The sequence below is a fragment of the Pteropus medius genome, unplaced genomic scaffold, assembly GCF_902729225.1.
Source record: "Pteropus medius unplaced genomic scaffold, Ma_sr-lr_union100, whole genome shotgun sequence".
NCBI classification, from domain to species: Eukaryota; Metazoa; Chordata; class Mammalia; order Chiroptera; family Pteropodidae; genus Pteropus; species Pteropus medius.
In genome coordinates, this window is record NW_024351730.1 from 14,377,037 (window position 1) to 14,392,361 (window position 15,325).

General features: G+C 33.8%; 1 long non-coding RNA gene across 1 annotated transcript in view; it reads right to left on the minus strand.

Moving 5' to 3' along the window:
• Positions 1 to 15,325, minus strand: part of LOC120588124 (uncharacterized) — a 124,316-nt gene that overhangs the window by 44,149 nt on the left and 64,842 nt on the right. The window contains exon 4 of the long non-coding RNA XR_005649145.1: positions 2,207 to 2,237. This is a non-coding gene — a long non-coding RNA (uncharacterized LOC120588124). The remainder of the gene's footprint in view (positions 1 to 2,206; positions 2,238 to 15,325) is intronic.

Consider the following 15,325-nt stretch of genomic DNA (forward strand, 5'->3'; position numbering starts at 1 on the left):
TGCCTCTCAGAGATCTAGTGAAATTTGGATCTGAATCTCAATCTTTTAGCCTGGCACAGTTTAAAATCTTCCCATCAATTTCTACTAGTTTCTGCAACTTATTTAGGTCATGGTTTTCTCTTCCTTCACATGTTGCACCCTTGAAAGTTTAATCTCTTGCCTTGAGACATCCTAAAAATAATTCAATCTCTTAACCAATTTCTCTATAATATTTCTTCATATTAAGCATATTCTGATTTCAGTAGACTTTATTCAAGATTTGGAGTAGAGGGCAGGCATATTATGATTTCAGTAGACTTTATTCAAGATTTGGAATAGAGGGCAGGCCTTAGAGAGGATCTGGCATCAAATCTGAAAGCTAAGGGTAAAGTGGGACAATTCCGATAGCTAAGGGTAAAGTGGGAAGGAGGCATAGACAATCCCAAATGAATGAGCGATGGGCTTCAGTGGTACCACAGCTTTCCCATCAGTCTCGTCTTCCAGTGGAACATTTTGAGAGTTCTAAGAGGGCCTCCACATGGGTGGATTCCATCCATAGCAGTTAATAGACATAGTGATGCATCTTCTATTGCCTTGTTATTTATCATTTTCTCATCTCCCTTCTTCTTCATATTGGACAACTAAAATCACTTCCCAATAAGTACCTTCACCCAGGTTGTGTCTCAGGTTTTTGTGTTTACTGTTTCTGTTTTTTTTTTTTCTTTTCATTTTTGTTGTTGTTTTTATTGGGGTGGGCGTACTGAAACTAAGTGTCACAAATAGAGGTTACATGCCTGGGCTCATGACCATGATTTTGCATCAGCTTACTAATTCCTCTTTTCTTCTTTTGCTGTTCTTTGCTCTACCACGCCTTCTCTAGAGGCAAGAAACAAATCTTTTATAGTGTAATTTGTAGAACAGTTTCACTTATATATCACATTTTTTGGACTCCTGTTCTATTTATAAATATTTACCCAAGTTTTACAAAATAAATATAGATATTTTTCCTAAGACAAATTTGGATGCCACCTGTTAGTTATTTTTCCCGTTTTACTACAAATATTAATTGTATAAATATAGATACAAAAAAAAAAAAAGAATATTCAGCTTGAAGCTGGTGCTAAAGGCTTGAATATCAGAGATTAATTTTAAGCTAGGAAGTCTTGTAGATGATGCAAAGGGAAGCCACCAAGTCAGATTTCAAAGGCTTTTTAGATTTGAATAGCTTATAAATAAAAATGAGCGGTACAGTTAGGACTCAAACTGGAGAAGTACTTACTTGAACAATAACCATAAAGTAGAGAATAACTTAGTTCACCCTTTCACTAGATAGAAATGAAACATATGCAAATGATTGTATGGCTGAAATTAAAGAATAAATCAGCCTTTCTAAGGAGAAAAATAAAGGAGAATCTAAAAAATAATGTACTGAATCCAGTGAATAAAGTCAGACTCTATGGTACTAGTTTACTAATTCCTCTCTCTTCAACAATGTAAGTGGGCCTCAAGATTCTTCATACTGGGGTCAAATAATAGTTTGTTCATTTTCAATACCTTACTAGAAGTATTTAACAGTAGATGCTATCAAGAGGAAAGAAATTCCTGTGGGAGAAAAAAGTAAAAGGGACTTATGATTCCTCCTATAACCTTACCTACTTTCCCTGTCTCCACTCCCATTCCTTTCTGGGTGGCAAGAGAACAAAAATGTCCAAAGAGATGGCTAAGAAATCTTTTTTTCCTGAGTGCTGTGCTCATTTTTATTGAGGAGGGGTGGACATGGTATATAGTGAGCATGGAAACAGGAGCTGCTTTTAAAGATAGGACCCACCTACATATGTCAAGATCATTTAAAAGAGTACTATCTAAAATGCAGTTATTTGCTCTGAAAATACTTTTAATGGAGACTTTATAAGCAACAATTATGTCTAGCAATCTTCTGAATTTCATTATATGCATTAAAAAATACAATAAAAATAATTAATAAGAATTGCTTGCCACTTCTAGAATGATTACTAAGCCTCAGTGAAGATAAATAGCCAGTTACTTTGATGAAAAAAATAAAGTCATTGTGTACCTGGACTAATCTAGTCAATACAGTTTAAAGGTAAATTTAGAAACTCCCTAAGTATAACCTACACACCTATGGATTTCTCATATATTATGCAAAAAAATTCGGGTGTATTTTGAAAATTTGTCAAAATAAAACAATGTTAAAAACTACTCTTACCTTATTGGTGTAGAGCCTTCCAGGTTTCTTCCTATGAAATATAAAGAAGCTCTGTCATTTTGGGGAGCCACATCTCAATGACTTATATAACCAGTAAACCACCTATACAAGACAAAAGCTGTGGAAGCAATCTTGAGCATCTCTTTCTTCCCTCATATCAAATCCATATCCACATTCTGTGAATACTTCCTAAGGAATGTATTCACTCCTCTCCATATCCACATCCACCACCCTTGTCAAAGTTGTTGTCATCTCCTGCCTGAAATACTGTAATAGTTTTCTAATTTCCTCAACTACACTCACTTCCATTAATTACATCTACATACAACTTCAAAACAATCTTTAAAAATATCAACCTGAAAATTTCATCCCCTAATTAAAAATATTTAATAGCTTTCCAATGCTATCATATTGAAGACAAAATTTCTTACTAGAGCCTAAAAGACTTTATAAGATTTGTCTCCCAACTATGACCCTAGCCACATCTGGAATTGCATTCTCTTTTGCTCACTATCTGCAGCTACAGCAGAGATAACTTTCATTGAGAAGAAAGTGCTATACAAACCCCAAACAGATTCAGACACTGCATATTCTAAAGTATCCTCTTTCTATTACAATCTTAATTGTTATATTTGGAGTGTAGAAAATCCTCAACTTATAATAGTTCAATGATCTTTCTAGAATTAATTAGATTCAAAGCATTGAACAAGACAGATTTATTTAACATTTAAGAAATATTCCACTCTCTTCTAGGAATAAAAAAGGCTTAAAGTAATACTCAAATCAAAATCACAATATCTTAGAATATATTCATTTTTGTTGATAAAAGTTTTGTATCTATAATAAATAACTTCAACATGTAACTAATTTTAAGGTAACAAGAAATGTAAAAAGTCATAAAATATAATAACTTATGATACATTTGAAACCACTTTAAACTTTCATTTTCTTCAATTAAAAAGGAATATTATCATCAAAGTTATATTAAGAGAGAGAAAATTTTGAATAGTCTAAACACCTTAAAATCATGTTCTAAAAATGCTCATATTCCAACTAGAAATAAAAACAAGTTTAAAACAAAAGCAAAACACATGAAAGTTCTTGAAGAAAAGTAAAATGTCTTTTGAAATTTGAATTTGCACACTAAAGCAAGCAATCACAAACAATATTGGAAATTCAAAGCTATCAAGCAAGAAAAAAGCTTTCCGTCCAGAAACAATACTTCAAAATGTAATAGACTTTAAAAGAACACTTTCAAGGTTGTTAGGCCATTTTTGTGTCCTCTCTAAAGAGTTGCTATATTGCGAGACTCTTTCCCAAAGTAATACAGATATTTTATTCTCAATTTATCCTCCTCTAGTAAGAGAAGAAAAGGGAGGGAAGAAAAATCAGATTGTCCTGCATTTTTCCCAGAAACACACCATTACACCTGTTCCCTAACTCCTCTTTACAACAGAAAGATCTAATCAGTAAATTTCAATCCTTTTTAAATCTAAAGATATTCAGCATGGTGTCTTCTTGTGGCAAAACTGAATTAGAAGGAGGAAGTATAGAGTGGTAGAAGGGATTATCACTGTACTTGTAAAACTGAAAGTAATATATTTATAATGTTTTTCGGCATTTTTAGTTCATATAAATAACAAGACCACTTATTTCTATATGTTAATACAAAATTAGATACATAAACTAAAGTGTAACATATTATAAAATAGAACATAAACAATGTAAGTTTAAGAAATAATATCATAATAAATAATGTCACAATATCTTCAAGCTTGATTAGCTGAACCTCTTTTTATAACCCAACTGTAAAAATTGTTTGTATAATACAAATGAAGAAATAATATCCTTAATAGAGGTATGAAAACTCAATTTAGAGACAGAAACCATTCTAGTGCTAGTCTTGGATCAGCTACTCACTATTTAAAACCTTTACACCCTGATTTTAAAGTTAAAATTGTGGAGTAGATAAACACTGTGCTTGTCTCCTCTCATGACCACATCTAATTACAACTAAACTACAGAACAATGAATCATCAAGAATCAGCTGAAATCTAGCTGAAGAGAAGTACCACAACTAAGAACACACAGAAGAAGTCACTTCAAGAATGGAAGGAGAGACAGAGACAATGGAGGGGCTTGTCACAAACCCATTTATAACAGTTAAAAATCAAGAGGGCTATCTCAGCTGCAGAGGTCCTTCCTGAGAAACAAGTGGTTCCAGCCCCAGATCAGGCTCCTCAGCCCAGTGGTTCAGTGCCAGAAAAAGAGAAATCCCTCCAACTTCTGGCCATGAAAACCAGCAGAAATTGTGGCTGAGTAAGACAAAGGGTGACTGAAGATCCCAAGTATTCCTCTTAAAGGACCCACTTAATGAACTTACTCACTGATAGACTCATACTCTATGAGCTCCAGCACTAGGGCAGAAGATTTAAAGGAACCAGGGACATACAGGGAGAAACCGAGTTGTTTAGCTTCAGGGCAAGGGCTGGAGGAGCATCTTGTGCTGGCAGAATCCATCATCGCATTGTTGAGCCCTCCCCACTCTCAGCATGCAGGCACAGGTGGCCACCATACCTCAGTCTCCATCAAACTGACTAACACTAGTCACTCTGCCCCGGTGATTCCCTGAGACCCTCTCCTCCCTCAACTTGTGGGCCTACACAAGCCATTCCAATGATTTCTCCATATAAATGGCCTGTCTGGCTCATGCTGTGGATTTTCTTAAAATTTCTCAACGGTTCACAAACCTCAAGCAAGTAGCATCTGGACGTGGCATGCCCCATGGCTCTTGCTGAACATCCCCAAGCCCAGCACAGGCAGCAGCCAGCCTCGGTTCTTGGCTTGCCTTTCAAGTCACTTCTAAGGCCAACCTGCATGGCAACCATCTGTGGATTGCTTGGTGGCTCATGTCAGCTGACCCTGGCAGGACTTAGGCTACAGCAAAACTTGGCCTGTGACAGGCCCCCTCCTGAGTCCCTGAGGCCGGCATGCCCAGTGGTCAGCTTTGAATCAAGCTGGAGCACCATCTGGGGCCTCATCCAAGGATAACACACACAAAAGGCAGACTGGGAAGGCACCAGAGCCCAGCTAAAGCAAATCCTGCTCTATAGGATCAGTCGCTGCACAATAGCTTCTCCACTATACTCACCAGCCAATCCTCACAACTAATCAGTTCAAGGGTCAGTCTTTCCCATTGACATTCAAACAGCAACCAAGAGTCAACTACAACAGGAAGGTACATACAACTCATGAAAAGGACATACCTGGAGCACCTAACTCAGATGACCAGGGAGACTGTGCCACTGGGTTCCATAGGACACCTACTACATAAGGCCACTCTACTAAGATTAAGAGACTTAGAAGCCCTACCCAATACATAGACATAAACACAGAGAGACAGCCAAAATGGGAAGACAAAAAACAAGTTCCAAATGAAAGAACAGAACAAAGCTCCAGAAAAAAAAAAAAAAAAAAAAAAAATGAAGACAAGAAATCTACCAAATGCAGAGTTCAAAACACTAATTATAAGAGTGCTCGATGAACTTAATGGAAGACTAGATAAACTCAGTGAGAACTTTAACAAAGATAGAAAAATAAAAACAGATAGCAACCATAAAAAAGAAGCAATTAGAAATGAAGAATACAATACTGAAATGAAGAATACAATAGAGGAAATCAACAGTAGCATAGATGAAGCAAAAGATCAAATCAGCAATTTAGAAGATAAGGTATAGAAAATACCCAATCAGAACAGCAACAAGAAAAAAAAGAATCCAAAAATATGAGGATAGTTTAAGAAGCCTCTGGTACAACATGAAGCATATCTACCTTCGAATCATAGGGATACCAGAAGGAGAAGAGAGAGAGTGAAATTAAAACCTATTTGAAAATATGACAGAAAACTTCCTTAACCTGGCAAGGAAATTAGATATATAAGCCCAGTAAGCACAGAGAATCCCAAACAAGATGAACTCAATGAGGCCCACACAAAGACACATCATCATTAAAATGCCAAAAGTTAAAAACAAAGTATCTTAAAAGCAGCAAGAGAAAAGCAGTTAGTTACCTACAAGGAAGCTCCCATAAGACTGTCAACTGACTTTTTAACAGAAAATTTGCAGGCCAGAAGGGATTGGCATTTAATATTCCAAGTGATGAAAAGCAAGGACCTACAACCAAGATTACTCTACCAGCGAAGCTATCATTCAGAATTGAAGGATAGATAAAGAGCTTCCAGGACAAGAAAAAGCTAAAGGAGTTTATCATCACCAAGCCACTATTATAAGAAATATTAGAGGGACTTCTTTAAGAAGAAGAAGAAAAAATATGAATAATAAAATGGCAATAACTACATATCTATCAACAATTACTTTAAATGTAAATGGATTAAATGCTCCAGTTAAAAGATAAAGTGGCTGAATGGATAAGAAAACAAGGTCCTTACATATGCTGCCTACAAGAGACTCACTTTAGATCAAAGGCACACACAGACTAAACACGATGGAAAAAGGTATTTCGTTAAAATGGAAACAAACAAACAAATAAACAAAAAGCTGGGGTAGCAATACTTATACCAGACAAAATAGACCTTAAAACAAAGGCTATAACAAGAGACAAAGAAATACCCAGTAATCTCATCTTTGGTTATTATCCGAAGACACCCAAAACATTGCTTTGAATGGATATATGCATCCATATGTTCCTTGCAGTACTATTTGCAATAGCTATATATGAACATAACCTGAGTGTCCATCAATGATGAAAGGATAAAGAAGAGGTGGTACATATATACAATGAAATATTTCTCAGCTATAAAAAAAGAATGAAATCTTGCCATCTGCAACAACATGGATGAACATAGAGGGTATTGTGCTGAGTAAAGTCAGACAAAGACAAATGTCATGTGATTTTACTTACATGTGGAATCTAAAGAATAAAATAAACAAAGAAACAAAATAGAAACAAACTCATAGATACAGAGAACATTTTGATGGTTGCCAGGTGGAAGGGGTTTGGGGGTTGGGTGAAAAAGGGGAAGGGACAACTACATATTGGCAGCTCCAAAATTGTCATAGATATGTAAAACATAGCATAGGGAATATAGTCAATAATATTGTAATAACTATGTATAGTGTCAAATGGGTAGTAGATTTATCAGGGTTATTAGTTTGTAAATTATATAAATGTCTAATCACTATGTCATATACCTGAAACTAATATAATTTTGTATGTCAACTATAATTGAAAAAAATATGTATTAAAAAAAGATCTAACTGAAAAAATATTTAGAATTCTATACACACACAAAAAAATAAAATAAAACTTTTATACCCTAATTCTCAGATGTCTAACCCAAGAAATGAAGGACTCTGATAAATTTCTGAGATTATATGACAACTTATTAAAATAATATTTTGTTAAAATAATTTTTATAGGTGCAAGGGTTAAATATATAAAAAATAAATTAGGAGAAATGGAAACATAAATATTAGTAACTAAAAGGGAAACTATTATAGAGAAAAACTTCATAAAGTTATATCTGTAGTTGTGGTTGTAGTATGAATAAAATATGTGTTTGAGGATTAAATATATAGTAGATTTAAACACAATACGTGGTTCTATTTGTTTTGTTTTTGTTAGCTATTCTGACAATCTACTAACTAGTTACATCTTTGTGTTACAAGTTTCAAAAATAAAAGTATAGCTTTGTGGCTGATACCAGTTATTCTTGTTGCTTAAGTTTTCTCTTTTATTAATACATATAAGTCAAAAGGTAATGTGTTTCTTTTTTCTTAAAAATAATGAAGATATTCCAAACAGTAGACAGTATGTCCTATAGTTCCAACAATTTTATATAAAATATTCCTCAATCATATAAACGTTTGTCAATATTGTGTTTTTCACAGAGAGATAGTTATTTTACAATGTGAGGAAACCAGAGCTATATGTCATTATTTAGACAGTGCAGCACAATCAATACTTTGTGTAACCTAGACTGGTTTAGGATTGATTATTGCTTTTCTTCTTTCAGCAAAACAGTTTGGTCCAGTGGACCAGCATAGAGCATCTTAAGTCTATGTCAAAACGAATAACTCCCTGATGTGAAAGGATCTTAAGCTCCTGTTAAAACCTTTATACCTACTCTGACAGCCTTCAAGATTGCCCTAAAGAATCCCCACTTCCTGGTGTTCATGACCTATACAGATCTTGCTAATAGAGCTAATAGAGATCTTGCGGATAGAGCTAATATATGTATCCAATAAGATATTAAGGATATGAACAGTGTGAATTTCAAGACCAGCTGATAAAAGACATTGTGGCTTCTGTTTTACACTCTCTCTTGAATTGCTTATTCTGTGAGAATTTAGCTGCCATGTCGTGAGGATATATATGCACCCATATGAAGAGATCTATATTGAAAAAAAATGAAGCATCCTATCAACAGCAAGTAAGTAACTAAGGTCTCCAGACAGTAGTTACGTTGAATGAACCATCTTGGAAATGGATCCTCCAATCTTCAGATGAATACAAACCCAGCTGACATCTTGATTATAACCTCCTTAAAGGCCCATTGCCAGAGCCACTCAATTAAACTACACCCAAATTCCTGATCCTCAGAACCATGTGAGATAATAAATGTTTAGCATTTTAATTAGCTAATTTAAGGAATAATTTCTTTTAGGAAGCAATTCTATTAATACAATACTAAGAACCTTTGATTTTTTATTTTTAAAAAAGCATCTTGTCATTACTACCTCACCACACACACACATACACACACACTTGTAAATATACAAGTGAAAAGCATATTCAAAAAATTATTTTTTCTACTCCAAAGGCACTCAGGAAAATTTATCTTCTCTAAATAATTTCCTCTTAGTTATTTCAGTGCATATTAAAAATCGGTATACTTTTAAGTTATCTTAAAAAATTTTTAAAAATTTTAGGAATTAAATTTACTTTTTAACATTTGCATACTATATCAAATGAATTTAATCTAATAGTTATCAGCTATTTACCAAGAATAATAAGCCTGAACTCTATTACATAAGTATATTATTAAAAAATAAACCATTTCACTCTCTCAGACATTTGGTGTTCCTACGACTAAGACAGTTTATGGTACCAACAGAAACGTTCTTATTTTGACATGTATAAAGACAGTCTTAGGAACCACAGAAAAACCTTGCACCTGACACTGCACACGTAAGTTTTCCATCAACACATAATGCTTCTTGGCTTAGACCTTTACCATGACACATAAACAATTCATAAGAGTGGATTGTTTTGCTGCTTCAGCTGGATTGCCTGTCTACCACAAAGAACTCCAAAGTGCAACATCTTGAAGACATTCTTCATATTTAACACTACAGGAAACCACTTTTGCACTCTCAATTTATTGTGAATTTTTTTGAAGTGAGGATGCCACAGATTGGAAAGGCATGCCAAGTGTTGTTTGTTTCCCACAAACTGGACATCTTGCTGTGAATAAAAAGAAGCTCCCATCATAAATTTGTGCAGAAATGCACTGATTGGCACTCTGCTGACTCGTTGATATTAAGCACAGCCAGTAGAAGCCTGATTGTAATTATTCTTGTTCCTGCTCTCTGTGTACACATCAGGTAGAGCAGGGCTCTTGGGGATATGCTGTTTAGTATCAAAGCCCAACAGAGTTGGAAGATTCCCCTTACTCATTCACTGGTAGGCAAGAAACACATTTAACATGGCTAAGTTGTTTGCAAGCCAAGTCAAACATAACAGGGCTCATGATCGGAGCTTAGCCAAGTGCTCATAGTGGGTGGTCAAAGCACATTTGTCTAATTTAATTCAATGATCACAGGGAGCTTTAAACTAAACTGGAGTTTTAAAAAAGTTTTCATTATAAATGCTAGCTTTTAACACTAAAATATGGTGGCAGATTCATATTCTCAGATTGTGATTACCAGGGTCTTTCTGGAAACTTCCTAGGGTGTAGGCTATAATTAGTATATGTGAGCAGTGTGGTCAAAATGGAAGCTTCCTGCTATAGCATTCTAGTCCTCCTAGTGATTTTATGAACTGTCCAGTATCCTTTCAATGAATTCATTTCCTTTTTCAGTTATCAAGAGCTATTCTTGTGTCTTACTATTGAGAATTTTGACTGATACAAAGGTCCTTTAAAGAATACATTCCAGAATTTCAAGCTTTCAAGCCACTAAAATACAGAAAATAAAAATTTATGGAATCAATGTAGAGCTGGCAAACACATGATATTTAAATATGTTTGAATGTGATATTTTTATATGATACACTAAAAAAAGTAAGACAAACACAATTCTGAATTTAATTTATTTTTACATTTATCATACTTAGTTTCATGGCAAAGATAATTTTTTTATAGTGAAAACAGTGTTCCTCAAGCATTTGAGAATCACTGCTCTAGGACATTAAAGTATATTCCTAATCGCCCTTCACCATTTCTATGTTACCATTTATTTCGTATTATACACTTCCCACAACTTGTCTCCTTTCATTTCTATATAATAAAATCATAATACATTTAAACGACTTATCTATCTATGGGATAAACTAGGTTAGGAAAAGAGCTTTAAAAGAAATAGATCCCAAAATTTATCTAGAGGTAACACAACAATGTCTACCACAACCCCACTGGCTTTTTTTGGTAGAAATTGACACGCTGATCCTAAAATTCATAAGGAAATGCAAGGGATCCAGAATAACCAAAAATATCTTGAAAAAAAGCAAAGTTGGAGGATTTCCACTTCTCCATTTCAAAACTTACTACGAAGCTATAGCAAACAATACTGTGTGCTACTAATATAAGTATATACATATAGATCAATGAAATAAAATTGACAGTCCAGAAATAAACCCATACAACTATGGTCAACTGATTACTACAAGCAATTTAACAACAACAACAACAACAAAAAGAATAGTTTTTTCAACAGATGTAGCTGGGGCAACTGCATAGCCACATTCAAAAGAATGAATTTGGACACATATTTCACACCATATGTAAAAATTAACTCAAAATGAATTTAAGACCTAAAAGTAAGAGCTAAAACTGTAAAACTCTTAGAAGAATACATAGGTATAAACCTTTGTGATCTTGGATTAGGCAATAATGTTCTTAGGTAAGAAAGCAAAAACAAACAAAAAAAATTAGATAAATTGGATTTCATCAAACTTTGAAGCATTCATGCTTCAAAGGGTACTATCAAGAAAGTGAAAACACAACACACAGAATGGGAAAAAAAAAAAAACCTTTGCAAATTACATATATATGACAATGGTCTATTATCCAGAACAAGAAGTAACCAACATTCCATGGGTTATAGTTTCATTGTCGCTTCCATTTTTAAAGACTTTACAATGCTATTTAGATCTATCCTGTGTGTGTACCTCTCATTGGTCAGCCTGAGACTTGAGTGAAATCTATCTCTTAGTTCAGTTCTGAAAATCATTGGTATGCTATTTAGGACCACACTTATGCATATACATCTCGTGGATGATTTCAAAAGTTCATAACAAATTCATGTGGCTTGATTTTTCAAACTCCTTTCTCTTTGTGATTTCCCTGGTACTTCCCAGTTCCCTGGAGCTCTCCTTTTTAGTCCTCCATCCAGAAAGCTCAGGGTATGTTTACCTCACTCTGCCACACATGCTGCATATGGAGTAGAGTCAGAATAGGATAAAATGAGACCCAGTGCAACAAGGGTTTACTCTACTCTCTTGGGAGCACAGTTCCTCTAATCAAGAGTAAATTTCCCCTCCCTCTCAGTTTTAGGCACCAATGGGCCCCTGCTATCACCACTATTGCTACCAGATCTCTTTCAGCTGTGAAATAGGGTGCTTTTACATGAGACAGAAAAAGATTAACATATTATTGTTTGTTTCAATAAAGAATTATCTCATTGGAGATAGCTCATTTCATCCTCTATACTAATGATGAGAGCATATCTAAGAGATAATTCATGTAGAAGTTGGAGAATATAGGCAATAACTGAACAATCTTCTTTATGATTATTTCCTACCATTATTTAAATCTACTTATATAACAGTTGTTGAAAAGCATCCCCATTCCTTTACTTTTTTAAGACAATCTACATAAAAAAAAATCTAAAATATTTTAGTTGGGACTGTATAACTTAAAACACCTAAGTTTTCACTAATAGCTTCCTTTCTTTCCTATTCAAACTAAGTTGATGAGGAAATTATGTCTTGTAGGTTTGAAAATAATTGCAAATGTTAACAATTGATTCAGTAATTACTAGAATGATTGTTTGATTTAATTCTAAACTGTTTTATTGGTTCTAAATGAATCTAGAATAGTAACAGTTTTATAAGAACAGAGACTTTCAAAGATGACACTTCCACACTCTCATGGCCTAATTATTGTCACAAAGAATCCTCCAACAAAGGTGTTGCATCCCACAGCTCCATGCTCCTTGTTATAAATGAACACCCAAGTCTCCGTAACATATACAAAAAGAAAACATGTAATAAAACCTAAGTAATGTATTAGAAAGGAAACTGCCCTTTAAAGATAATGGATCTATTCTCTACTCCATGCATGAATGAAACTCTCATTAACACTAATGGAAGTTACACATGAGAATCAAGAAAATATACCTGGTATAACGATTTCCAAAATGGGTAATGGCTTCTAATCTATTCCTGGCATAGATGTGTCTTTACGAAGCCAAACAAAAGTACTCCTGAAATTTGGGTATAGAGATAAGCAATTAAATCAAGAATTTTAAAGTACTAGGAAACTCTGAGTGTACAGCAGTAACTTTACATTTTTCTTTTCTCTTCAAATACTTTCTCCAGTCACTTGATTGCTTCTTTTCTGCTATTGTATGGATTTTAAGAGACTGGTTTCAAAGCAACAATGCAACATAATCTATTAGATAAGATAACTTATAGTAAGCTACCACAATGCCTAACACAAAGTTAGTGCTCAGAAAAGTTTAGTTGTTTTCCCAATCTTATTTGAATATTCTTTATAGAAAATTGTCATGATGTTAGCTATCAATAATCCAGAAACATTTTTTCTCTGAATTCAGATGTTCTTGATTATAGATTATCTGTTGATGTTTTCATAGCTTAAATTAGTTTTCTGAAGCCAGAAAGTCACAACATTCAAGCAAATGAAAAATTTTAATAAGCAAATTATATGTATATAATTTATTTAAAATAATCAAGTTAGATATAATTATAATATTCCAATAAACAACAAAATATGTTGAAAAGCGGGGCAGTTTTGTTACCCCTTCATCTAAATATCTTCCATGATTTCTGTCAGAGATGTAATGTAAGCATTGAATACAAGTATTTATGTTCAGAAACACTTCAAACAGCCTCCTTATATAGCTGGTCTTTGTCTAACCATATGACAGAGAATACCTAATTGTTTTGAAATAAGCTACTTCACAGTTTATGATCTTGGTTTTGTTCAAGTAATTAATTACTCAGTTTATCTAAATGAGGAGTTTTTATTTGTTTCATGCATTTATAGTTCTCTGATCTTTCCTCTGCAAATTTTTCCTACTGAAATTAAGTCTCAGAAGCTTCCCAGTAACATTGCTTCTTGTTCAATAATGGAAGTCACTCCCGATCCACATGTAGGCCTCTCTCTCTCTCTCTCTCTCTCTCTCTCTCTCTCCCATACACACACGCTTCCCCTTTACCTGTTGCCTTTTGCATTCCTTTCTGTCTCCCACCTAACAGGGTAGAACAAGTTAATTATATTGAAGTTTTCAAGAAAAGTGTACAAGATAATAATGAAACTGACTTAATGCTAACATAAACATCTTCATATGTTTATGATAATCATATATAAAAATATACTACTAAAATGTTTTCAGAAAGATTGAAGCCATGCCTTTTGAAATCCAAAAATTGAAAAAAGAGGGAAAATAGAGATTCTGACATAGAGTCTAGAATAGCAGAGATCAAACAAGTAGTGAAAGGAACTGGCAGGAATAGAACTAGCATGACTGAAAATTTCTTGTATGCTTGACACTTTAAAGTATTACTGCCATACATTTAGTATCATCCAAAGAGACTGAAGCTCAGAGAGATTTACTAAATTTCCCAAAGACATACATATTGCAAATAGTATGTATATGTGTGTATGTGTGCATGTGTATGTATACACACACATTTGATTTCAAAGCTCCTGAATTTTCTACAGCTGGACAAGATTGCTTCATCAATAAAACAGAATTTTATTTAGCTAGCATTCTCTGTTCCCTGAGTTGGTCATCCAGGCCATCACACTAGAAAGCTTTTGGTCTTCTAACTTCCAACTATATATATCTCAAACCACATAATGTATACACTAGAAAACTACGCATTCTAATTTTCAGAAGTAGATAATGGCCAAATTATTTCATATTTCTTATTGCATGTATATTGTTCTTAATCCCGAATATAATACTTTTTCAAAGGTATGTTTTTCCAGGCCGATTCACTGTTCTCCAATTCCTTCATGTAAAATGAGGATAACTTGCCCTTCATCCTCACACAGTTGTTGAAGGATAAAATTTATGCAAAATATTCTTGTCTGTTAGTGTGAGCTATTTTGCACTTTTTCTATTCCATGACCTAAAATAATGCTGTACATAATAATTCTAAATAAATATTAAATGGATGACCTTCGACATCTTAGTTCTAAATACAACTCCAAAGAAGATACATCATATAAGTAGATGGGATAGGGGAGGGGAAGAGAGGAGGGCGATATATACACATGTAATTAAATGTAGTTATATTCTCCTGTTTATCTGTCTCATGTCAATTTAATTCTTAGGCTAGCCAGAATAACTAATAGGGGAAGGAGGAAAAATTTTCCTCTTCCCCACATATTAATCTATTACAATTAAAATAACCTATTTTTAATGTTCTAAAAACAATGTTACAGGGCAATTATCTCTACCATTTTCTTCATTTACATCTGTTAATTTTGCATTTAAACAGGCAATGTGGCATATAGAAAAAAAAAACATGAGAAATTCCAAAAAAATACTTGTTCAAATCCATAAAAATACTTGTTATAATGTTTATAATCTTTATAAAAGGTTAAATAACTTGTTTATATTTCAGTCT